The sequence below is a fragment of the Pelodiscus sinensis genome, chromosome 6 (genome assembly GCF_052426305.1).
Source record: "Pelodiscus sinensis isolate ZL-2025 chromosome 6, ASM5242630v1, whole genome shotgun sequence".
NCBI lineage: Eukaryota > Metazoa > Chordata > Testudines > Trionychidae > Pelodiscus > Pelodiscus sinensis.
In genome coordinates, this window is record NC_143057.1 from 54,807,349 (window position 1) to 54,835,275 (window position 27,927).

At 41.3% G+C, this 27,927-nt stretch overlaps 1 long non-coding RNA gene across 1 annotated transcript; it reads right to left on the bottom strand.

The window, feature by feature from the left end:
* Positions 1–343: 343 nt before the first annotated feature.
* LOC112546942 (uncharacterized) lies at positions 344–27,534 on the bottom strand. Its single transcript, XR_016349796.1, has 4 exons — positions 27,290–27,534; positions 9,134–9,210; positions 5,624–5,761; positions 344–818 (listed from the first exon to the last, which is right to left on the bottom strand). It is a non-coding gene; the product is annotated as an uncharacterized LOC112546942 (long non-coding RNA).
* Between the last annotated feature and the right edge of the window lie 393 nt (positions 27,535–27,927).

Below are 27,927 nucleotides of genomic sequence, written 5' to 3' on the forward strand. Positions count from 1 at the left end.
TCAGGACATTATTTTCTCAATTCAGAACGAAACTCAACTGCAGTTTGATCAGTAGTTCTCTCTCTTTATAATCATTTGCACCCAACACAAGATTGTATTCTCCAGATACTTAGTACCCCATCTTGTTAGTCTTTTGAGAAACTTCTACATCTTCATCATTCAGTTATTTCCTTTGTTTCATTTCTTTATTTTTGCTGATTTCCTATACTTCTCAGGGATAACTCTGCACAATTTGTGTTTACTTCGGCAAAGTCCAATATGCTCTCAATGTTCTACATGGCAAGTCTCCAGTAAAAATAATTTCTACAACAAGATCAATACTGTATTTACTTTTATCCTTTGCCATGCATACACTGTATTTCCAATTTCATGTCAGGTTATTTATTAGTTCCTCGAAACCATTTTCTTTATTGTGCATTACTTTCTCCCTTCCAAGAGGAGTTTATAGTTTCTGTGCTATATTATGATCCAAAATTTCACCACTGCATAACTGACATGGTCACACACAAAAAAAGATTTCACATCTTTCCAGAAATTTACAAGTAGCCAAACTAATTCTGTAAAGAGCATCCAATTTACTGTTTTCATTTCTTTCCATCCAATTACACTCTAGAATCCTACTTTTTCTATTTCCATCTTTGTGTTAGGTTCACATAAAAAATTAGATTGCCCTACCAGATGTTCATCTTCACTGCTGGTTTCTTGATAGCTTCCCATCACTCATTGTCCTTTCCACTTTTACCTTGAACAATTTTCCTTCTCAACTAGAGTTTCTTCCACAGCCATTTCCTCCATGCACTACTTGACTCTCTCAAATTCTATGGATAATGAGTTTTAAAAGCTTGCTACTTATTAAGGCTTGGTATCCTGAATTATAATAGCAGCACTACTTTCCCAGTTAAAGTATTTGGTCTGACATTTGTAGGGATAACATATTAATGTATTGAAAATGATTTCCCCCAAATGGAAGTGACTCCCCATAATTTGTTCCCCACAACTTAAAGTTAAGTTATTAGTTAAGATTGTTAAATGTTTAGATTTATTATTATTATTGCCCCTTTAGAATATAATCTATTAGGTCATGTATCTTAGAACTGTTACGAATATAATCCTATGTAGCCAGAAACAGCCCCCCCTCTGTGTCCCAGGGCATGCTCAAGCTTGTGCAAGGGGCTGCTTGAAATTGACATTGCAGAGATACATTGTAACAATGCATTGTCAAGCCACTAACTTTGCTATCAGAGGGGTAGCCGTGTTAGTCTGAATCTGAAAAAGCGACGAGGAGTCCTGTGGCACCTTATAGACTAACTGAAGTGTAGGAGCATAAGCTTTCGTGGGCAAAGACCCAGTTCGTCAGACGCATGTAGTGGAAATTTCCAGAGGCAGGAATAAATATGCAGGCCAGGATCAGGCTGGAGATGATGAGGTGATCCAATCAAGGAGGATGAGGCCCACTTCTAGCAGCTGATCTGGAGGTGTGAATTCCAAGGGAACAGAAGCTGCTTTTTGTTTCGAGAGAGCCAGACGTGTACCCAGAAGCCTCCTGCTACGGGACAAGCCCAAGAAAGAAACCAACAGAACACCACTGGCCATCACCTACAGTCCCCAGCTAAAACCTCTCCAACGCATCATTAGTGATCTTCAACCCATCCTGGACAATGATCCCTCACTTTCACACGCCTTGGGAGGTAGGCCGGTCCTTGCCCACAGACAGCACACCAACCTGAAGCAGATTCTCACCAGCAACTACACACCGCACCATAATAACTCGAACTCAGGAACCAATCCTTGCAACAAACCTTGGTGCCAACTCTGCCCACATATATACACCAGCAACACCATCACAGGACCTAACCAGATCAGCCATACTGTCACTGGTACATTCTCCTGCACATCCACCAACGTAATATATGCCATCATGTGCCAACAATGCCCCACTGCTATATACATCGGCCAAACAGGACAGTCCCTACGTAAAAGAATCAATGGACACAAATCTGATATTAGGAATGGCAACATACAAAAACCTGTAGGGGAACACTTCAATCTTCCTGGACACACAATTGCAGATCTAAAAGTAGCCATCCTGCAGCAAAAAAACTTCAGGACCAGACTTCAAAGAGAAACTGCTGAGCTACAGTTCATCTTTAAGTTTGACACAATCATCTCTGGATTAAACAAAGACTGTGAATGGCTTGCTAACTTCAAAAGCAGCTTCTGTTCCCTTGGAATTCACACCTCCAGATCAGCTGCTAGAAGTGGGCCTCATCCTCCTTGATTGGATCACCTCATCATCTCCAGCCTGATCCTGGCCTGCATATTTATTCCTGCCTCTGGAAATTTCCACTACATGCATCTGACGAAGTGGGTCTTTGCCCACGAAAGCTTATGCTCCTACACTTCAGTTAGTCTATAAGGTGCCACAGGACTCCTCGTCGCTTTAACTCTGCTATGGGAGCCAAGCCCTGTAATTGACTAATAAACCATCTTGTTAGTCTTTAAAGTGCTACATTGTCCTGCATTTTGCTTCAACTACCCCAGACTAACACGGCTAAATTTCTATCACTATTCTAATTGACTAAGGGCATTGTTACATAATTGACGCCTGTTCTCTTCAAAACAACTGTAACTAACTCAGCACTCAGACAATGTTTCAAGAAATGCCACCCAGAAACTTGACTTTTTTGTAACTACAACTCTTAAATATGTAAAGTTGTTATTATACAAAATACTGTATGGGAAAAATTAATTAGGGAATGTATGTAAGAGAGAGAGAGTGCTTGGACGATGAATGAATGGTTCTGAGAGGTGCCAGCCTGAGAATACAGCAACAAAGGGCTGAAGAAGGCATCAGGTGCCAGTGCAACCAAAAGGTGTCAAGTGGAGAAAACCAAGTACTGGAGGTCCACCCGATGAGATCACTGATGAGCACCTGGCAGCCACCCTGGAGACATCAGCATACTGCAGCAATTTCCATAGACTGGCATAGGAAGAAATTCCTATAAGAACTGGACTAAAAAATTATGGAATCAGAGTCCAAGGTTCTGCTGCCAGCCCACCAGGAGCTTCAGATACGCATCTGATCAGGACTTCGCTCCCCACTACCATCACTTGTGTACAGAATACCTGGCCAGTATTCTGTCACAAGCAACTTCCAGGCTGGTAACTATACACAGAACTTGAATGAATGGATGTATGAATGAATGTTTCTCTCTCTCTCTCTCTATATATATATATATATAAGTGTATAAGGGTTAAGTAGTGATAGGAATAAGTAGTTAAACAACATTGTTTGCTTCTATCTTTATTTTTTTATTATTATCTTTACAATAAATGTGGCTTTTTGCCTTATCCCCCTCATAAGATCCTGCTTGCTTTTATTTGGTACAACAAACACATTCACTTGGATCATTATTCCACTTGCCCATCCTGCTACATGTGATAGTAGCAGACCTGAGCACTTCAACCGTATAACTTTAAATGATAAAGTCCCATTTTCAGAGACTAGGCCAATAGACCATGGCACTCTAATGCTGTGTCTGAATAATTTCAAAGACCCAGTAGAAGAAGAAATAGTGGAGAATGAAGAGACCTTCCTAAGGTGAAGCTACTTACTCTGGAAAAGTTAAGGGGAATGTTGCTCCCTACTTCCCAGAGGTCACAGGAAAGACTGGGGATAGAATGGAGAAAAAAGATGACAGGTGCACTCACGACAAAGTGCAAGATGATGAACTGGGGGTAGAAGCACCCACTAAGTTAGGTGTAAGATAGGTGAATTTTTGAGGAGACACTAAGATAAGGAGTCTTCCTGTTTCCTGCCTTGCAGTGAGGGGAAACACATGGGCTGTGTCTACATTGGCACCCCTTTCCGGAAAAGGGATGCTAATGAGACACTTTGGAATTGCAAATCCGCGGGGGATTTAAGTATCCCCCGCGGCATTTGCATTTACATGGGTGCCGCTTTTTTCCAGCTCGGGGTTTTTGCTGGAGAAAAGCGCCAGTGTAGACGCGATTTTCTGGAAAATAAGCCCTTTTCCGGGAGATCCCTTATTCCTACTTTCAAGGGAATAAGGGATCTCCCGGAAAAGGGCTTAGTTTCCGGAAAATCGCGTCTACACTGGCGCTTTTCTCCGGCAAAAACCCCAAGCCAGAAAAAAGCAGCAGCCATGTAAATGCAAATGCCGTGGAGGATATTTAAATCCCCCGCGGATTTGCAATTCCGAAGTGTCTCATTAGCATCCCTTTTCCGGAAAGGGGTGCCAATGTAGACACAACCAGTAGGAATAAGGGATCTTCCGGAAAAGGGCTTATTTTCCGCAAGATCCCGTCCAGACTGGCGCTTTTCTCCGGCAAAATCCCGAGCCGGAAAAAAGCAGCAGCCATGTTCATGCAAATACCACAGGGGATATTTAAATCCCCCGCGGAATTTGCAATTCCAACTGGTCTCATTGGCATCCCTTTTCCGGAAAGGAGTGCCAATGTAGACACAGCCATGGAGTCTGATTAGATTCCTATTTGAAAATGCCACATAGAACAACTCAGATAGGTAAATCATCAAAATACCGATGAAACATGAGAATGTAATTTTCACCCAGTAAAGCTGCTTCTTGTTTTTCTTTGCCAGGTGTTTCATCCATGAATACACAAACCCTGATCTATTCTGTAGATAAAACCCAAATTGGAGGCTATCAGGGCTGGCCTATGGGCAGAATGGGTGTACTGATCAGTTACCAAATTGCAGGCAAGTGATAAATACCAGAATTGGGGTTAAGCCACATCAGGATACCAATACATCAGGGTTGGCACCTGATTACAGATAACAAGCAAACAGCAAAATCCAGGCTAACCCAAGGTCAGAAGCCAGAGTCTAGGGTCTACACAGCAAGGCACAATCTGAAACAAAGACAAGCAGGCAGTCTGCAGTGTTGTTCAAACAGCTTCTCATGTTGGCTTTCTTGTTTATATAGCAGTATGCACCAGTCAGTGGACTGTGAGGGGCCAAAATAGCTCTGCTGGGTGTCACTTCCTCCAGAACTTAGCTTCCCAGCGTCCTTTATCAGAAACCCAGTCTAAACTTCCTATCCAGAAGCTTCAGTGGCCCAGACCCTCCCATCCCATGGCCCCAGGTTTTAGTCCCATAGTTCTTACAGAGGAATAGCAATGGGCAAAGCCAAGCAATGCAAGAGTAAAGGCTCAGTTGGCCCCCCAACAAGAGAAAATTTAAGAATAATAAACACAAAGCCTTATACCTAGGGAACAAAGAAAAGAGAAAAAAGGCAGAGAATGTAACCATACAGCCACAGCTAGTGCATTAATTAATTCTCATTGAAACTTACTAATATTTCTTCTCTCCCAACAAATAATCAAACCCCAATTTTGTAATAAGGAAAATATTGGGCCACTGAGGAAAGAGAAGTTGTTCCAGACTTATTTTCAGAAGTGGTTAATTATTTTAAAAAGTTTGAGAATTACAATTATCTGGTTTTAGATGGACACTTCCTGTAATCAAATTAAATTAGCTGATAATCAGGATCACAGGAAGTTATATGATCACCATCCAGTGGTTAGCATTATTATATTCAAAGAGATGGGCACATATGAAATATATTACACTTAGACTTACTGTGCCACAATCGACAGTGCAGCTCTCTGAACATTTGGAATCCATCAGTGGAAATTTTAGCCTCATTGGTTTCAGAAATTCCTGTGGCTTGATCACAGCCTAAGTGCAGACAATGTCTTCCGCTTCATGTGCCATGTACTGGGAGAAAAAAAATTTGATGACACATTCCAAGTAAGAGGTTGCAATGGCTAGAAAAATAGCATTGGAGGAATAAAAACAACATGAGGTCAGAGTCAAAATAGGACCCAGAAGAACACAGAAGCAACACAGTGTTTTCTTAAGGTATGTCTACATGGCAATAAGGCACCTGTGGGCGGATGGCAATAAGACATCCCAGGCCAGATGACTTGCACTCAAGGGGCTTGGGCAGTAAAGCTATAAAACTGCTGTATAGACAGTCAGGCTTGGGCTAGAACCGGGGCTCCGGTGGGACTCTCCCCATTTTCAGGGTCTTAGACCCCAGGCCTCCAGCCCCTAATGTTCATGAAGGAGGGTCCCAGAAGTCAGGCTCCAAACCAAGTCTAAACATTTACATTTACATTTTACAGCCCACGAAGCTTCTTCTGTGAACTTAGAACAATTGCGCATGGATCTGTGATTTGACCAGGTGACTCCATACTCCATCTTCACATGTAATTTTCCACAGTAAGAACAATGGGATTCCTGCCACATGGCAGAAGCCATAAAAAACCCTGGAAACATCTCCATGTTGCCTCTTTCCTGCTCCAATCACAGGACTATGAACTATACTAATGGGAGAATTCTAACAAAGGGACTAGGGTCCTTCAATGATTTAGAAGCAACCAGAGACTTGACTTAAGCCAGCAGTTTGTTCCATCACTGCTACATTCCTGAACTAAGAACTCTGCAATTATTTTGTGTATTTGATTCCTTTAACAGGTTTCAACTCTCACCTTTCTCTCTTTTTATAAACAAACCTTTAAGTTTTAGATACTGAAGTGTTCGCAACAGCATGATTTTGGAGTAAGGTCTGATCTGACCTGCATGTATGGCTGGTTCTTTGGGGTCAGAATAACGTATTTGATAAGATGGGTTTTAAAGAACCACTCATCTTTACATTCACTGGGGAGATTTTTGGAGAGAAGGGGTGATACGAGGACTGAAATGCCTCAGCAAATTGATCTTCTGATTTCTTGTTAACTACAGTGAGAAAGAAGCTTACTTTTGTGACTAGTTTGGTATATCTTATGGGAGAATAACCACCAACATTTTGGTGTGTATTTGCTGGTGTGACCTGAATTTGGTGTTCTCAGTTGTAACTCAAGGACACAGTTACAGTGAGTTTAACCTACTCTGAGGAGCTGAATGAAAGGAAAAGAAGCTTAAGGGTATGTCTACACTGCATTCCTTTTTGAAATACCCTATTTTGGAAAAAGAAACACTGTCTAGACACGGTTATTTCAAAAGAAAACCCTTCTTTTTAAATTATCCTTACTCTTCATAAAATGAGGTTTAAGGGTAATTTCAAAAGAAGGTTTTTCTTTTGAAATAACCATGTCTAGACAGTGTTTCTTTTTTCAAAATAGGGTATTTTGAAATAGTGCCCGGATGCAATTATGCAAATGAAGCACGGGAAATTCAAATCTGTGCTTCATTTGCAATTTTGTTCACCTGCATTTGCATTGCTCTCTCAAAAGAGGAATGTAGTGTAGACATACCCTAAGAGAATGATGGAAGATGAGATCTACTTCTGCGACAAGGCAGACTAGATTCATAGGTCCTGCTAGAGGTTCATAGGCCCTACCTCTCCCCAATGCAGCAAAGAGCAGACTAGAAGTTCTCTATACAGCCTAAAGTGGCTGGAGAGAAGTAATCAAGCAGCAGGGCTGCTGAAGTGACCAATCAGGGCCAGAAGAAACCTATAAAAAGAAGCAGCCAGGGTAGAGCAGTCAGTTGCTGCCTGGAACACATAGAAGGAGGGTTAGATGCCTGGTGGACTCAAAAAATAGTAGGACTGCAGACAGCTCGCTGAAGGCAGGACTGAGTCCAGGGAACTGGTTTCAGAATCTAGCCAAACCAGGCAAAGGTACTATGATGGTCCCTGAAGCCCTGGTTGAACAATAAGCTGAAAGAGCAGTAACTGAGACTACCAAGTTAGGCTCCCATAGGGTAGTTAAAGAAGGCAGTGTCTCTAATAAGGAAGCCCCATACTGGGGGGAGAGGGAGGGAGAACTAGAGATTATCTACTCAGAAGGGGGACAATGTATGTGACTTAGGAGGAGGTTTTAGTTGCTGAAGACCCACTGGGCCATGCTTGTAAGAGGCAGGTGCCACTCCATTATAAGAAAAAAAAGAAAAGCAGGCTCACACTTCACCAGAAAAGGGGTGCCCATGCAAAGTGGGTGCTGCCCCATTCAAACTGAGTGATTGAAGGTACTTATCAGTCAGAAAGGGGGCACTTGTAAGAGGTGGGTGACAATCCAGTTACAATCTCATTTTTACTCTACCAATTTAGATTCTCTCATGTTTCTTTGTATCCAGTTGCTGAGCTTGCACATCACCTCTGAATCAGATCCACTTTGTGAAGAATCTATAATTCACATTGATTTACCTGAATTATTAAAGACACGGTATAACCTGGACCTAACATCACTTAAAGTCTAAATTCAGTGGATCTCAATCTAATATGTGCAACTGAATGGCTACGTCTACACTGGCCCCTTTTCCGGAAGGGGCATGTAAATTTCACTAGTCGTCGTAGGGAAATCCGCGGGGGATTTAAATATCCCCCGCGGCATTTAAATAAAAATGTCCGCCGCTTTTTTCCGGCTTTTAAAAAAGCCGGAAAAGAGCGTCTACACTGGCCCCGATCCTCCGGAAAAAGTGCCCTTTTCCGGAGGCTCTTATTCTTACTTTGAAGTAAGAATAAGAGCCTCCGGAAAAGGGCACTTTTTCCGGAGGATCGGGGCCAGTCTAGACGCTCTTTTCCGGCTTTTTTAAAAGCCGGAAAAAAGCGGCGGACATTTTTATTTAAATGCCGCGGGGGATATTTAAATCCCCCGCGGATTTCCCTACGACGACTAGTGAAATTTACATGCCCCTTCCGGAAAAGGGGCCAGTGTAGACGTAGCCAATGTGAGTAAGAATGGTGCACTTATGAGCATGTATACTACAATGCACCTGAAGGAAACTGTAGAATACAGTATCGGTCACTTTGATGTGTAATTAAAATGGCCAGGAGGATGGCAAAATCAGAGGTTATCATTGTTTATTAAAGTTACACAGAGAAATTGGAATTATAACAAACTAGAATAACTTAAGACACTTGAAAAATGTAATATGTCCACTATGTAGTTTCTATACAGATTGAAGTTATTACTGGTAGGCCAAAAATCCTCATGATCGCACCTTTTTGGTTATGGATGTCAACTGCAGTTATTAGGGAAGTCACGGAAGAGTCAGTTTGTTTAAAACTGTGAAAGAAGTTGGCTTAAGCACAAAATATTTCCAAGTCTAAAAGTATTTGAGCAGCATTATACATGAAGTTACCTCAGCTCTAGAGAGCAGCAACCAGACTCCATCAAATAGGGGTGACACCTGTTAAATATTATTGAAGGCCTTTCTTTCTGTAAAAGACAAAAGTGAAGAAGTTAAGAGACACTGCTAGTACTGCAGCAGCCTTGATGAATTCAGCAGATTCTGAATTGTCACTTAGTTTGTCAGCAGATCTCAACGGAGTATATGTACAAGACTGTATTTTACAGATACTTGCACAAGCATAGAAATAGAGTAAAGGCAATAACAGCAACAGAAGCTTTCCTGAAAGAAATCCAAACAAAGTACATGGACTCACTAGCTGACCATTTCAATATATTCTCATTTCAATATATTTTGAATCCAATATATTTTAAAAAACAGACTGGTCAATAGGGAATCATGCCAAGTTAGAGTTTCCAGGCATATTGATTTCTGCCATTCTAACAGTAAACTACATGAAATAGGGAAGATGTATGAGCATGTATTTACTCTGCTTCCTGCAGTTTGATAGGCTTATTCACTGAAAGCTTTGTCTTGACAAGAGCCAGCATGGTACTCTTTCAATACAGCATCTATTTGGAAACTTCATATCTGATGAAGATGAAGATGTAGACTTTATGAACTAAACATTTAAGGTTTTATTGATGTTCTGATGAATACTAATTTTCAGTGAAACTACCGGATGACTAAAATTAAAAATATCTCAAATACCCAATCAATTTACAAGACAATGATAGAGAAACATTTCTAATATGTGCAGATCATCATTACTACCTACTTCTTGCTTCAATAAAAATGTTTCCCTCTTTGCAAATATATGAAGTATCAACTTCTAACTACATTATTTCAGCATAGATCAAGTAACTTAATGGTACCAGCTATTGAAACAGATCAACAGAACATGTATGAATTATGCTAGGACATAGAGGTTCAGTCTTAGCCAATAACCACAACTCCTTACTCACAATTCTTTAAAAGTATACTTCAAGACACTTGGTTTTTGGGTAGCAGATATTTTAATTGATAATAGAATAAATGTTTATAGAATAATGAGGTGTTTTAATTTATACAAATATGCTGTAGAAGAGTGGACTCCCCATCGGTACACCTCCTCATGGCTGGGTGTGGTACAACAGCTGAGTCTTCTTTAGTGCCCCCCGCTGCTGCTGACTCCAGTCCTATAGTGGTGCACCTCTTCTAGCACTTTGCCCTCCAGCCAGATCACATTTTCATTCTGCACTTCTATCAGGGCAACAGAAAGTCCAACAACTAATTCCAATCCTGATGTCAAGTCTCCAGCCCCGACTCTAGGTACAGTGGATTTAATTGTGCTCTCTCTCTAGGCTCTGAGTTGTCCTTTCCCCCTTTAATATCAGAAAACCTCATTACACCATCCCAGTGGCTGGTAGGGGAATCTAGACCTACCCAACCCACTGCCTCCCTGGACTCCTTACCATTAGTCTTTCCTCAGACCTTTTCTCCTAGGTCCCTCCTGGGCTTTTTGTAATGAGCTTCTTGCAAAGATGTGGTTTTGATCTGTGTGTCAGGGTAAGCCAGAGGATCTTGTTCCAAACCTATGCCTCCCAGGTATCTCCACTTTCAAGTACATAGAGACTGCCAGGTTCTTCCCTCTCTCCCTGTAGCTCCTCAAACTCCAGTCCAAGTGTCCTTTACCATCACTGCATCTTGGGCATTGCTGCCTCTTGCTTCCTTCTACCTCAGGACAACCAAGCCCTTGCCAGAGTCTTCCCTGACCCTCTCTTCAGAAGCCTCCTTCTGGCTCAGAACCTTCTGCTTTTGGCTTTAAACTTCAGGCTTTTCTCAGCTTTTAGTCCAAGAGTGGAAACACCCAGCTACCTTCTCAACCAAGTTCCCTCCCAGGCTTGTTTTCACTATCAGGTACTCGTTCCTTTATGAAGACTGAGCTCCTTCCCAGTTGAGTTTGATCTTCAGTTATACCTAACACTCATATAGGTGACTCTGGGTGTCCTAACTGGTCTCCAGTTTATTTTAAGCCATGGTTATCCAGTGTGGGGTTTAATTTAGTTTATCACAATACATATTTATTACATTGTTGTGAAAAGTTTAAAAAGAACACCAAGTTAGAGTTAAGCACTTAAAGCTAGGAAACACCAGTATTAAGCTTGTCTGTGCATTCTTAATCTAGTCCCTTAGGAATATGAATTATGAATTACATTATCACATACTATCTTTCCCACAGTACACCTGCCTCATTCAGTGCACAGGCTGGAAGTTGATCAAGGAATGAAGTAGGGATATATCACTAGCAGCTCCAACCTCTTGGCATTTGAAACAAGCTGTTTCCTCCTTGCCCCCTGCATTCTGGGACACCACTAAGAACAGTGCCCTGGTTCTCAGTTCCAGTGCTCAGGGTCATAGTACCTCTCCTTCTCAGATGCTGGCTGGAGCTGTTGAAAGGAAAGTTCCACTCAAGAACATAATGGCCATACCAGGAGAAAACAATGTTCGATCTGGACCACTGTCCTGTCTTCTAACTGTGGTTGATGCCAGATGCCAGTGATCCAGCCCCTTTCATCCAGTCCCAGCTTCTGGCAGAGGGAAGCTTAGGGACATCAAGAGTATGTCCATTTTAGCTAACAGCCATTGATAGCCCTATCCTTCCTCTGAACTGAATTATTTTTTGGACTCCATTATACTTTTGACCCTCACAATATTCCCTTGGCAATATGTTCCACAGGTTAACTATGCATTGTGCGAAGGAATACTTCCTTATGTTTGTTTTAAGCCTGCTGTCTATTAATGCAATTGGGTAATCCCTGGTTCTTGTGCTGTGTGAAGGGATGAATAACACTTCCCTATTCGCATTGTCTATATCATTCATGATTTATAGACTTCTGTCACATATAAGCTCCTGCAGCCCTAGGCTGAAGCAGGTTCTGTTGCTCTGTGGAAATGGTGTGTGTGCAGTCTGACTATCATGTAGGATCTGAGAGTGGAAGGGAGAAGGCTCAGTGCCAATGGAATCATTGAAGAATGTGCTGCCACGGTATAACATGTTTCTACTAATCATGTGCAAACAGATTTTCAGAAGCTTATTGCTTTGATCACATTTGAGTAGTTTTTGTTTCGTTTTGTTTTGTTTCTCCAGGGATGTCAGACGTCATCCCCCTCACCAGTGCCCTCACCAGTGCAACTCCCCTGCCCAATTCCAAGACTCTGCTTTGAAGCATGGGTGTACTAGCACTTCTTAATCAAAGTTATAAGAATTTCTTTCATATGGGCAAAACAGTGCATTTTCCCCTCATCTCATTTTCAAAAGGGTTGAAGTGATTGAGCTAAAGATTAAACAAAAATAAGTTAGCCCAAGGCAGCATCCGGAACCGAAAATCTGAATGGTTTAAGTTTGGCCAAGTTCTAAGCAACTGAAAATATGGGCTAATGGAACATGTTGGGCAACATTAATTCTAGGCCTCACTGGCTGCACAACCTACCAATAACCCTACTATTCAGTGACAAAAAATAAACCAAGAATAGTTCGGACTTCCAGCCCTCATTCTGGAGAACTACATGAAAAACTGGACACTGTCATAGAAATACATTTAAATGATCATAGAAAGGAGCTTGCTATCTAAATCTAAACAGCATGTACGCTGTTAATCATTAGTTAAATATGACTGACCAGGACTCATCTACACCTTGCATTTTTTGAGCAGTAGTGTTCATATTAGCAACAACTAATATGGACATGAACCAGTTCAATACCAGTTGTATTTATGTTTAATGACTTATTGATCATTTCTTCTTAACTTTTGGTCTGAAATGCCACACAATTATATTTTATGCCTGAAGAAAACACAGTCTAGAACTCAATCCAATTTTGCCTTTGCCAAGAAGTTTATTCACTCATTAGACCTTCTAACAATACAGGCAGTCCCCGGGTTACGTACAAGATAGGGACTGTAGGTTTGTTCTTACGTTGAATTTGTATGTAAGTCGGAACTGGTACATATTGTAGGGGAAACTCTAGCCAAACATTTCTCCAGAGCTCAGTTTTATTCTCCCACACCTCACTTCCCTCAGTCCTTTATTCTCAAGCTGAGGTGTCTGCTGAGAAAAGCTGCTCCGCGTCTCCATGGTCTGCTGGGGGGGGGCACTAGCTTCGCATCTCCCTGGTCTGCTGGGGGGAAGCAGCTAGTGCGGGGTTGCTTCACCCCGTTTGTAAGTAGGGATCTGATGTAAGTCGGATCCATGTAACCCGGGGACTGCCTGTATCCACAAATCCAAATATGCTTTTGATTGATTTTACAACACCAAGGAACATTTACCATGAACCCCTGTATTCAACAACTGCATTCTGATCAAATAAGTTAATTTGCTCAAAGAGACAAGACATCTCAATCCCTGACTTCAAGTAGAATAATTTTCTTTTTAAAAAGTGCCTCGTGGACATACAAAAATATGTAGGAAGTGTTGTTGTAGCCATGTCGGCCCCAGGATGTTAGACACACACAGTGTGTGAGGTAAAAATTGTCAATTAGACCAGCTTCTGTTCATGAGACAGACAAGCTTTCAAGCTCCCCAGAGCTCTTCTTCAGGTCTGGGAAAGGTATTAAGAGTCACAGCTAGATACAAGAGCAAACAGATAGTTTAGCCTAAAAAGTTCACCCACATTTTAAGGGACTATTCAAGGTGAAGTGACCTATTAGCACCCCTGTAATCATCAGACAAAAAAGGAGGGGGGAGGGGATAGGTCAGTGAGTTTCTGATTATAGTAATAAACCCTAAATCCAGTGTTTTTAGTAAGACCATGATTGTTCATGTCTAGCAAAGTTAAGAATTTAAGCTGCGAGGCTAATCTTTTAAAAGTGTTGTGTAGTTTTCTTTTTAAACTAAGGACTGATAGGTCAGTTATAGAGTGGTCGCTTTATAAGCAATGTTCACCCACTGGTGATCAGGATTCCCTATAAACTGAGCACTTGGGTGGTCACCCAGAACAGATTCAAATACTGCCTAGCTGATTGGCAGAGCTCCCACAGCTGTTAGCATGTGTTTCTACTGGTGGTGCACATCCACACCTACTCGATGAACATAAACTTTATTCTGCACATTTATGGAAAAAATTGGAGGGATTTTTGCTGGTGATGGTGTTTTTGTCTTTTATCATTTTCCTGTGAGAGTTCTTTGGCTTATTTTAATTCATTTTAAAATTAATGTCCGGAACCTTGGAGATGAGCCACCAGAAGCCCAGCGCAGATGAAGTCAACTACTGTGGAGAACACTGATGAGTTCATTTATCCGGTCTGCAAACCAAGTGCAAACAGTTGCATCAAATCAGATGTCCTTTGATGAATAGATCTTGCCACCTATTGAATTAAGTACACGTCTTGTTGGTGGGCACAAAAAAAGTCTTTGTGCTAAGACAGAATTCAGGATCTATCAAACCAGAGTACTACTTCTATTTCTAGACAGGTCAAAAACTTGCAGGGAAACTTGGAGCAGCCAGCTCACTCTCACTATCTCTACAATTCTCAGTAGACTATGCATAATTGATTTTGATGATTTTGGAAATGAATTATTATTAACCAAATTAAGGCCATTTTTATTATGAATGAGAATGTTCAAGCTGGGTTTTCAATATGGTTTAACTAGTCTACTTCAAATTCACACCTGCAGTTAATGAGGATTAACTCTTCTGGAAGTCCCTGTGTAGACAGGTCCTTATTGAAATAACAGAGACGTGAGAGTCTGACTCTGATACTCTATCTTAATCACAAGGAGGCATTTTAATTTCCTAGAAAATCTCTACTCTGTTACCATCTCATTCTAGGTAAAGTTATTAAGTTCTCCCTTAATATACACATTATTATTCTTATTTGGCCATTCATGCAGTCTGAATTAAGGCTGTTAAGTAACAGTTAATTGACTAGTCGAGTAGTCAATGTAATTTCCATCAACAACTCGATAGGCACTTCCACATTCCTCCTTTGAAATGTACAAGAGCCCCTGCTGGAGCTCTTGTACATTTCAAAGGAGGAATTCGGAACTCTGCATGCAGCCTGTGGCCAGCGGAAGTCCCACTGATTCTGGGCTGCACACGGCGTGCCAGCTTTGAGATGCACACGAGTCCCCAGCTGACCCCAGGCTTTGCAATGCACAAGAGTCCCTGCTGACCCCAGGCTCCATGCTGCACTGCTGATTTGAAATGCCACGCAGAGCTGGGGTCAGCTAGAGACTCCCTATCTGACCAGGGGTTCCATGCGGCATTTCAGCAGAATCCAGGATCAGCTACGGACTCCCCAGCTGATCCCAGGTTCCGCGGAAATGCCACGCTGGAGCTCAGGATCAGCCGGGGAGGCCCCAGCTAAGCCCAGGCTCCATGTACGGCAGCGCTGCACAGCTGATCCCCGGCTCAGCTGTGCAGCACCGTCCCTTTCAAACACTGAGGAGGTGTTTCAAAGGGACAGCACTGCACAGCTAAGCCGGGGATCAGCTGTGCAGTGCTGACCCTTTGAAGTTTCCCTCCCTTTGCTGCCTCTATCTGATAGAGACGGCAGGGGGTGGTGGGAGAGAATTGACTAGTTGTCACCTATCCCACCCTCCCCGTGGTCTATGTGGGACAAGGTCTCCCTCCTACTAGATAGTATAGCCCTGTACTGAGTTTAATCTTGACTCCCCTTGCATCCCCTTGATGGCCTCTGGGGCTGGGCCTGTCTCACCACAACCCACCACTTGGGGAGCCATCTGAGCTTATGGCAGCTGGTTCAATAAAAAGTTCTGACCCAGCGCCTCCTCCCCTTAGCACATTCCTCCATGTCCGACGCCTCTTCCCCTACACGGGGTTGGCTGGGCCGTAGCCCTATTAGTCTTTGCAGCAGGTGGTGGCTTAAGCCTATTTCCACCCATAGTCCAGTCACTACTGGGGTAGGAGAACTCAGGCCCTTCCTCACAACTGAGCTCCAGCCCAGGACCCTAAAGGGTACGACCACAGGGCCCTATCTGAATGGTGAGCAGAAAAGATGCACTCACAACCCCTCTCAGGGGATTGTCCTCAGTGATTCCCCCATCCTGGGCTTCTTCCTACCAAGGTTAGATGCTGCGTTGGTGTCTGCCGCCTGTTGGCCCCGTCTGGGTGTTCACCCAATGCAGCTGGTGCAGGGGTCCCTGGGACCAGAGTAGTGGGGTTGCCGACTCACAGGGCCCCAGCAGCCACATAGTCCCAAGGCCAGTCTTGGGCACCCCCTCACTGGGGTCGTCCTTCTGGGCTTCCTCCGCCTGCCCCTCTGGGTCCGCTGGGGTTGGGGCTGCTTCCTCTGCCGTCCGCCCGAGGTCTTCCTCCCCCTGCACTGTGGCTCCACCTCCCCTGGGGCTACTGGCCCTTGGGCCTTCTCCTCCCTGCCTAGCCCCCTCACTCCTCTTTCCTCATCCTTCATGCTCCTCTTCCTCCTGCAGCCCCAGCACCGTGTTTAAAATCCCCACAGCACCGCTAGAGCATGTACAGCAGCGTTGGGGAGCGTCGGACGGCGCAGTCGCTGACATCAGCGCCCCTGGCATCTCCGTGCTGCCGACAGGGACGGGCTCGCTCCATCACACTAGTCTTTAACATCCCTAGTCTGAATTCTCTCTCTTTTCTCACCCAATACAAGACATGGTAACTCAGCCACACATTCATAATGATTTAAGACTCTAGGTAACACTATTTACCATATAAGAACATAACTTTGTCCTACACGTATTCCATTCACAATTATATACACAGGTCACAAAGCTTGTGGTGGGACCATGGGTTACTTCTAAAAACAAGTAATTTTAGGACAGTATCTATGTTGCTAAGAGCTTTGGAGAAAGAGAAAAAACAAACACTTTTTCAGGATTAAAACTATAAGAGGGTTATCAGAGGGATCAAAATTCAAGGCTACCATATAATCTCTCTCTCTCAATCTCTCTCTCCCACTCTCAATCTCTCTCTTTCACTCACAGACTCACAGAATCAATTTGCATCTATTTGAATAGCTTCAGCTCTCACACACTTCTGGATAGTTTGAAATATCTGTTGATAATTGGTACCGGAGGGTACTCGGAACAGAATCATTTTTTTTTAAGTTCTGGTTGTTAGCTATGTTTAATCTCTTTCATACAAAGTGCAATACTTCTACAAATCACTATGGTTCCCTAACAGTTGCACACCTTTTTAAATCACTTAAAGTCCTTTTCAGATAATGCACTGTGAAACTAATGCTGACCTTTTAAAATTGTGCCCAAAGTCCTAGTCAAATGAATTGTTATTCTGGCCATCCTGCTTACTGAAAAGATGGCCTATGCTATTCCCAGTGCATTCATTCCAGAAACGTTAGCTGTTTAATCATTATTCCTATATACCTGCTTCTAGCCTAGCTCCATTTAAAAAAACAACATTTACATTCTCTGCCTTTTATCAGGCATTTTTCTGGATGCTTATTACTGGCACATCAATGTAAAAATCTAACACATCAGAAAAGGACGCTTTAAATATGTAAACTGAGCAGACAGGATATCACTAGCCAAATGCTAAATGCTAGTAGTTTGAGAAATCGTAAAATCACCCTCAGTTTTCTCAGGGGGAGGAGTATACACACAAATGAGGGCATTTTAATGTAACCAAAAACATGAAAACACATTATGCAAATTCAATAACAAATGTAAAATGATAAATTAGCAAGGTACTATTTAATTATTACTGTGACTAATTCCTATAGATCATGCCACAGCAAATGAACCTGAACTTGTTCTGGTTGACTGCAGTGTTTTGTTGAAACATTTCCATTTGGTTTTGTTGCTGCTTATGTAGATCACTGAAGGAGATAGCATCTGTTTAATGAGCTCCCACTTCATTATAGGGCTGTACTACTTACTAAGTTATTCTCTTTAAGCATGCAGGCTGTGTAATGTGGCGTTGTTTTAAAGCAAATACTAATTTATGATTACCTGTCACATTAGGCCATTGAAAATTGTACTCACGCTGGCTGGCATGAGCAGAATGTTAATGAGCTGATTATGGACTTCAGTGATGTCTCTTGTTTACAGTCCATGAAGTAAATTCAGATCCTAAGCATACTGGCTGCACAATGAATGGCGCTTTAGAAAGTGACAGCGAGAGAGAGAAAAGCACCTCCACATGTAAAATCACACAGGCTATTGTCTCTGCAGCCATCCAATTCAAAAATGATTTGAGTAAACTATTATGGGATCATCAGAAATACTCATTAATATCATTTAGAAATGAAGCTAAATGGCTATGGAGCTAATAATTCACTGTCATTTTCAAAATGCAAACATCCAATCATATATGCTTTCTGAATGAAGAAGGCCGGTGAGAACACAAATTCCAAATCATAAGAATATTAGTATTTTACTAGAGTTATATGGCTGACCTCCAGCTTAGGAGAAGGCTGTAGAGTGAACAAAGGTGAGGGAGATCCAAGAGTCAACTAATGCTAATAAAAGAGTAATAAGGATCATCTGCATATAAACTGATTGAATAGCATCTTGGGACAGTTTAGAAAAGTAATTTCTCAACACTGTGAAGAGCTGTCTCTTGGAATAGCTAGGTCTGGAGCACACAAGAGAAGAGGCTATCATGAACTTAATTCCTATGTAATACACAAGAGTTGGTTCAAGAGATGGCTGTAGAGCAGTGGTTCCCAACCTTTTCCCAATGGGGACCCATTTTGACAATTCAGGAAGACTTGGTGACCCAGGGCAGTTCAAAAAAATGTATGAATGGCTCCTTAAGAGCCACCTGAGGAGACACCTGGTGACCCTTTTGAAATGTAATGGTGACCCATATTTGGGTCCCCGACCCATAGGTTGGGAAACCCTTCAGTAGAGGATTCCCTAAGTCAGGGGTAGGGAACTGTTTATTATCACGGCTCATTAACTCTCAGGAAAAAAATCAACTGCAAGCCACATGCAAGTGAAAAGTAGTGTCTGATCCAAAACCCATCCCTTATGCCCCCCTGCAGAGCCATGAGCTCTCCCACCATGGCCACTTGCCCTGAGCCTTTCCCAGCTAGTCCACCAGTCCCAGAGTTCTAGTCCACTCATCTCAAAGGAGCACCAGGATGGCACATAGCCTCAGAGCATCACAAGGGTAGGCAGTCTAACAGCCCCCCCTCTCCAGTCTCAGAGCTCCAGGAAAGTGGGTGGGCAGTCCTGCCATAGTGCCTCCCAGCCCTGGCTGAAGCCCAGGGGGACTGGAGGAACTACATGCTTCATGGTGGTCACCAGGGTTGAGGGACTTTGGCAGGGTGGAGTGTGGACAGGTCCACGCCTGTCTGTTAACGGTGTGACAGACCAGGCTGGGTCTGAGCACAGCTGAGGGCATCCGCTCAGGGCAAATTGCTTAAACTCAGGGCTCCTTCCTGCCCCTGACTGGAGGCCATTCCCAAATAGGCCACAAACCAGTCACACAGAGCGTTTCCACTGCCTACTTTCTGGCTAGCCTGAAGCCTCATGAGCAAAACCCCTCAGACACACCAGCTCTTCTTATGCCCCAATCAGTCCCGGGCCTAACACACAGGTGAGGGGTTATAGAACTTAATCTCACCTAACCCGAACTGGCCTTTCCAGTCTCCAAGAAACTAGCCATAGTTCCCAGGTCAATTTATACTCTGGATCTTACCCACAAGATCACACTGAGCCAATCCTTTAGAATCTACAATCTAAAGGTTTATTACTAAAAGAAAGAAAAGCATGAGAGTAAGATTGTTAAAGAATAATACATTACATGCATCGAATCACCCAGGTCTCGATACAGGCTTGCAGCAGAGATGTTATAAGTGCTGGCTTAAAAGTCTCTGGTGTACATCCTATGTCAGGATGGGTCCACAGTTCTTTCCAGCTCATGGTTTCCTAAAATGCTGCCTCTGGGATCAAGAGCTGAGCTGAAGACCAAAATGGAGTCTGCCACAAAGCATTTTATATCCTTCTCCTGGGTCTCTTCCAAGCTGGAGTGGGTCACATGGTCAGTGGCCATGCATTCCTTCAGGTATGTCTCTGGCCTTTAGAGATCTATTGTCCTTGGAGCCTTGCTCATCAGCATAGCCACTGAGCAAACATTTCTTGCACCTTGCTCTGCCTCAGACAGAGAAATTTTCCAGCATCAACACAGAGTACGTTTATAACTCCACATACTGATATTATACAAGTATATGAATAGCATATACAGAATCAGTAGAGCATAAGCTTTTGTTTGACACCTCACATGGCCTCCTTTGTATACCCTTTGGGGCAAATACTTCCCTGCCCCCTATGGGTGCAGCAGTGATCTGGCTGCTCCCCTTAAAATCCTGTAATATGACAAATGGCATAGAGAGTACACCTGTAAAATTCGCAGATGACACCATGCTGGGAAAGGTTGAAAGTGCTTTGGAGGATAGGATTATAATTCAAAATGATCTAGGCAAACTGGAGAAGTGGTCTGAGTCTATATATTGGTGTCAATTTTTAGAGAGAATTTTGAGAAGATACCTACATCTCAGAGGTAGATTTTCCAGGAAATAAAAATGAAGCACTGTCAGATACTGAGCAGTGAGGAGACCAAGCAATAGCAGTTCAACTCTACCATCTACTGCACTGATGACCTATCCCATCCAAGTTACCTCACATGAAGATGCATTACACATTCTGTTCACTTTATTCATGAGTACTGATATGAGTACTTCCTCCATATGTCACTTCTAGAATGAGGAAGACACACAGATTTTTGGCCTCCCAAGGGTTATGATAACTAAATCCTTCGAACGTGCTTCTTTCAAACAAAGTGTTTGAAATCTGTAAAACATTTTGCTAATTCAGATTACAAGAACAAGGAATGAGATAAACAGCATATTTAGAGTCTAAGATTTGTGTCTTTCAGTCTTCATGAGTATAAACACATCTCTTACATCTCCGGGTCTCCATAGCTATGCCTCTCCCAGTGCAAGAGCAATTTAGTGCTTTGTTGTGATTTAACCTTCCAGCTAAACTTCAGTTAGAGATTGTGTTATCAACAAAATAAAATAGTCCAAAATAAGTCTTCCAGTCCTTGTCAGTCTTCCTCTCTATTAACACACAGTCAGCGTAACTCCAAGTAATCATGTCCTTGGCCTTTCCAAGACCACCATTTACCTTAATACCCAGTATCATCCAATAGTCTTTTCCTTCTTCCGTTCTACCAAATTCCTCATTCTAATACAGATGGTCTGAAAAGAAACTTCCTTCTTTTCTCCCTCCATGGAAGCCTCTGGTCTCAGGCTCCATAAATAATGGCCAAATACTGATGCTGTAGCCCACACCAGTGGTATATTGCTGTTGTATCACTGGCTGGAGTCCTTCTAATTCCTGCCTCCTCCCAGACTTTTTCTATGGACCCCTTTCAGGTGCTTCCCTAGCCCCATTTGTGGAGAATCTTTCACCAGTTTACACCCCACCTCATTGCCCTGCCTCCAACTCCGTGCAGGTTTTTCCATTAACATCCTCCTCCTCCTTACAGCTCTCTCATTCTTTCTACCTGGCAGAACTTCAGGCATCTCTTTACATAGTCCTGATAGTCACGCAGGCTTTTGTCATTTGATCTGGGACTACATTCCCCTTTATTCCTCTGGATTAAAGGGCTCAGCTCCAGGACCAGCCAGGCTAGAAACACTCATTAAAAGATCCAATTGATTCCCCACTGAGTTCACTGCTGAGCAGAAAAAGAACAGCAGACAGAAACCTAGTACAGTAAAACCTGTGTTATCCGGCATGCTCGGGGATTAGGGCAATCTAAAAATTCCCGTTATCTGAGGGTCCCATCAACCCAGGAAAAACCAATGGACAGTAATAGTAAAACTCAAGTTTTTAAATATTGGTAGTTTTGTAATGTGAGGCAGTTGGTCTCACATTTCTATTTTGAGTTAAAGATGATTAGTACTTCTTAAATAAAAAATTGTTAAACCAATCATGGTAAACCAAGCCAGGCTTGTGCGCCTGAAGATGTGACAGTGTTGCAGCTGGGGGCAATGCCAGTTAAAGTTTTCTGGTTAACAGAGTGCTGGATAACAAAGGTTTCACTCCATGAAGAAGAGGGAACAAGAAGTGGCCAGCACCACAGAAACAGAATAATTCTGTCCTAATAGTCAAAGCTCTCTATAGGATTGGGCCACAGTTACCCAGAGGCTACTTCTCTCTGTTACCTGATGATGCATGTTCCATCCTCTATGACCATGAGAGCCACATTTTCCTGGAATCACTAGAGGCCATGAAAGGAGGTTTAATAATATGAGGAAGCAGTTTTCACAGGAGCTAGACCTAGATTTTAGAATTCCCATACAAGACAAGAATGACTGCAGCCTTAAATGCAAAACTTATTTCTCCATCTTAACTGTTCCTTGTTCAGTTTTCATTTTATAAAGTAATCTCTTTAATCTTCTGGCTTGTGAAGGAAGGCAGATAAAATGATACTGTTATTTCTATCTTTAAATAATGAGATGCCCAAACACTCTAGTGACAGGTAGGCATGTAAATGACTAGAGAAATAGATAAAACAGCACCAGACATGCAAATACCCTGCACAGGCATATGCAATATGATTATCCCCATTTTGCAGATGGGGAAATTAAGGCAAATAGTTAAGATTCTTGCCTGAGCTCATTCAGGATCCTAGTCACAAGGCTAGAAATAGAATCCAGGCTCCTGAGTCTCTGTCCACTGGGCAACACTGTCTTCCCCGTTAGTCAAACTCTAATAGTCTACTGTATTAGTTATAGAATTATTGAGAATTTATTAAAGACATCTTAGCATCTCATTCAAAGCCAAAAACAATGAAGAAATTGAAATAGAAAGTTATTCAAAGTAATACCATCAGGTACTGTACGTACTGATAATCTGAATATCAATGTGGTCAACTCTAAAGGTTATCTCTTGGGTGACATGTCAATTTCATATGATTATCTTGTAGGGCTGCTAAAATGAAAGCTATGGAAATAAATTTTGAATCACTTTATATCTTTTCAGGTGGCTGACTGGATATTATATAAATTATAGATATACACATGCACAAACATACACTACATTTAGACACGTACAGTAAGAGATAGTGATGATCTAACTTAATTTTTTTCTTTTTATAACTTAGGAAAGAAACCAAAATAGCACTAAAAAAGCTGTCTGATGCAAGATACCTTTTTATAGATATTGACAGATTCACACAGAGAAGTGCAAATTAAGGACACATTTTTTATCTGTTTTGAACAGCCATGCTCTAGGAAAGGGGGAAGCTTGGTTTTAAGCGTATGCACCATTCAAGGCAGGACTGATTTTAAGAGGAGTTGCACACAACTATTTATCATAGGCAGAATGTAACCCTATTAGGGGTTATGTTCTTGATATACAAACCTTTACCAGGATAGAGAAGAGCCGTCTTCACTTTGCAGTGGGCTAAGAAAGAATATATAGATCTAATCTGTATATTTTTATTCATTAAAAAGGGGCACTTTAAAAAACTCAATTTTTTTTTGTGGGGTTAAGAAAAGGACAGGACAGCAGGACTTTTATGCATAGGCAGAATGTAACCCTATTTGGAGTATTTCTTCTAGGTATATAAACTTAGGCCCTGATCCTGAAAGTTGCTCCTGCATGCACATTCAGCCACAATGTCTTGTAAAAAATCATGTCTACAGTGACAAGCTGTTTAGTTTGAATTTTATTTGCTTATCATGTCTATTGGTGCCTACTGCCATGCACTCATGACACTTAGCTTAAAAATTAAAAAGCTGAAAGAGTAAGCATTTTTCAACACAAAAGACCAAACTATGGAACCCAAATGACTGTTCCCTCAAATACAGTAAGATTATACTCACAACTGAACTATGTTTTCATAGTTTGAACACATTCCTGCCACCAGAGTTTTAAAACAACCACAAAAGAGTAAATTTGCCAAGTATATCTCCTTGAGTCGTACCCCATGACTCCCTTAATACTAATGAAAATTGTCTAAATACTGTGAGGGCAATAGAAAATGCCTTTGTGTATTAAGCATCACGTTAATTGCCTTTGTGTAATTAAGGCATGTGATCATCGAAAGTTGTGATTGCTCTCAGCTCCCACCTCCATCTCTCTTGCTCTGAAAAAAAGGTTACCTGGCTGATTTATGCAGTATCTACTCTCTTTTGCACATGAGTGCTTTTTATAAACATACATACTCCCCACTCTCAATGTGACAGGAAGACAGTAGAGTCTTCTGAATCTGAAAAATTAAGAATACTTGTTTGTTTGCTTTTTAAAAATCAAACTCATGCTTACACACTGAACAGGTTTGATTTATTTTATTTGTTTAGGCCTTTTCTTATGGTCTGGGAGACTTTGTATTTAGCCAGAATAAAATGAAAGACATTACCCCTAGCAATAAGTGGGTAAGTAGCAACCTTCCAACAAGGTAGCTGATAAACCATTTGGAGGAAATCATCCCAGACAGGTTCAACCATGTGGTAAGGAGGAAACAGATTTAGCTAACAGTGTTAATGCCTTTGCCAACCCACAAGGCCAAATGTGTTAATGTTTTGGCTAAAACCTTTCCTAGGATGTACAAGAGCTGTGTCTTCTCTTTGAAGTGCACTAAGAAAAGGATGAATAGATATGTTCTGTATAAATTTTGCTCTCATTAAAAAGGGATATTTTAAAACTTCAATTTTTCTTTGCAAAGAAATCCAGCAGCAGAAAAGTTTCACCTTTGCTGAAATCCTCTCTTTTGATTCTCTCTTTCATTGGCTAAATTAGTGGAGAAAATAAAAAGAAAGTGAAAGAGAAAAGTGTCTGGTGTCTCTGCTTTGAGAAGAGGTCCTTAAATAATCACAGAGACAGTAACTGATTCAGTCAGAGGATTCTGTGAATAAAGAAAGTGACAAGCAAAACTAATTTGAGAAGAAAGCTAGTGAACATTCTCCCATGTAAAATCAACAAGCAAGCATTTCATTTCAAAAGGACATTTGAAAAAATGTCAGGACTCATGACGCTCTGTACTTTCAGAAATATTGAATATGATGATTATTTTGCATAAGATGTCTGAAGTAATTGTCAAAATGTCTGAGCATATTATTTAATAAAGTCATCCATCTTCAATCCTGATAATCATCACAGGAGGCAAGTTTCTGGAGTGTGATGATCAACTATTATTATAACTAGAAATTAGAACAGGCCAGAAAAGAAAAATAGAGCAGTTCTTGAAATCTACAGAGAGGTCAAGTATCCTGAACATTAGACTTATCACCAAACTATAAAGTTACCAGCACTGTCTTGAAGTTGGAGCTGGTTAAAACCAGAATTGTCATTCTAGGGGGAATTAATTTAGATTTTTTTCCAAAATGCCGTTGAAAATGTACACATTTCCATGAAATATTTTGATTTTGAAAACTGTTTCATCAACAATTTTTCCAAGCTCTGCTTTAAGTACTCAATGTCAGGCATGCCAGCCCTGAAAGCAATACTTCTGAGCATGACACTACGAGCCAGATTTTCAATAAGCCTATGTAAATTGTGTCATGCAAAATTTGTGAGATCATATTCTATCTCTGCTGCTCAGCTTATGTTTGCAAATGTAAAGCCTTCATTCATGCAATCAAGAAAGTTAATGATAAATGCATTAAGTGACCATATTTTTGTGGTGACCCTTTGTGGAGTGTCAAAACAGTCACATAAAAGACAAAAATATCCTTTTTTTAAAATGGTGGTGTCACTCCCGCTAAATTTTGACTCAGCACCAACATGTGCACTTCCGATGCAAAGCTTCCCATAAACAACTATTTCTGTGGACATTTGCAAAACTCACTGGAGCTGCCATTCTCACAAATAAACACACACAAACATAAATGAGCTTGGCAGGATTGGATTTTTAGCTGTAAATGTCAGTAAATGTCAATGTTACCATACATTCACAAACCACTAAAAAAATATTGATAATGAAAAATGTTGCTTGACACCCCGTGAGAGTTTGATATATGGATATTTATTTTGTATGTTTTGATGTGCAATGTCAACAATTAGTGTTTTACCAACTATGAAGGCTTAGCTTTTTTAATCTAAATATCTAATGTCATTAAATAACTTGTCTGGATCCCCACCCCTATTGTTTCCCATTCTCCGACCCTCAATTTCCCACAACTGTGAACATTTAAATAGATAAAATTTTGAAATGCTTAAAAATAAACAGTGATGTTATCCATCAAAATTATTTTTAAAATAATCAAATTCTGGCAAGACTACACATAAATCATCAGAGAAACTTACTGAATAGTTTTTAAATGCCAACATGAATTCAAATGGTTTAAATTTACTGAATATTTTGAAACACTTCTTAAAAAAAAACCTGGAAAAAGTCCTCTGATATAAACTGTCCACATTATATTCTCAGTCATTCAGGTACAATGCCAACTAATGTAAAATTCTATTTTGAAACTGTTTTTGTACACAAAGAGAAAAGATTTACTGTTAAGAGGAACAACATTTTATTTTAGATCTATGGAAAATAAAACAATATGCAAAAGTAAAGTTTCCATGAGAGGGGACAATCTCATAATATGCAGCACAAAATGGCAGCTTCTTTGTAGAAATGTGACGGTTCATAGCACAAAACCACATAAAATCACAGATACCTAACTATATGTACCACAACACCCAGGAGGGCACTGCCTATTTACTTTAGCAGCTGCTACACTAATGCAGAATTCGGCCCAGTACATCCTAAACATGAGATCAGCAAAAAGCTTCACAAACATTATCTATCAAACAGCTCACTGGCTTTAGGTCTATACGGACAGCAGAGACTTCATCTCTTCCCCCTCCTACTCAATGACATATAATAATGATGACACTAGTGAGCCTCCAAATGCAAAATGAAATAGCATTAATTAGCAAAGAGGCATTTGCTACTTTCATTTCAGCCTTACAGCCATGCTGAAATAATGATCCTGGCAACATGTTAGCAAAACATGAGAAACATTTTAAGAAGCAAATAATTTAATTAGAGTGTTCTCTGAGGCAGTTTATATTGCATGACCCTTGACCTTTTATATTGCTGTACCTAAACTCAGCATGGGATTCACACTTCCTATTCCTGTCACAGAATCTCTCCATCTTGTACCATTTAATATAGTGTGCTCCAGGTGTTCTGTGGTGAATGAATAGTTATATTACTACCTGTCAGACACAATCACACTCTATTCATCATTTGCGGCTGGCTGCGTGAAGCCCTGCTTCCAGCAGGCTCCCTCTCTATTTCCTTGTTCAAACGTCTGCAGTGCTTTCGGCCCATCTGTCACGCCTGTCATTTAGAGGGAAAACAGTATCAGCACTTTAAATATATGGAGTTCTCTATTGAAACAGTGCTGTGATAGAACTGTCAGCATTCTCACTATCACAGACAGTAATTCATGACTGGTCAGAGCTCCATTTAGGTTGCTATTACTATGTTGACCCTGCAGGGTCATGCTGAGGGTCCCCCCCCCCCGTTTCATAGTTAGATCTATAAATAGTGCAATTAAGCCTGCAAGAATTACAAAACATTCTCCATTTCTACCATTCATTCATTCGCTGTTCATGATTTTTAAAATAAGAATAAAAATATCTTAAAAAGGATTGGGTATTAGTGTTTGTTGAAATGCATAAGCAGTTTCAGTGGAGTATATATAAATATTAGAGTGGAGCTGGTTTTGCAGCCCATTCATAGGTAAAACTTCCATTGCCATGGAGAGGAGTTTTGTCTAAGGAACGACCCATTGTCTCAAAAAAAAACCTTTAAATAAGTCATGTCTCAGTCATTAAAAACCTTGGTTGTT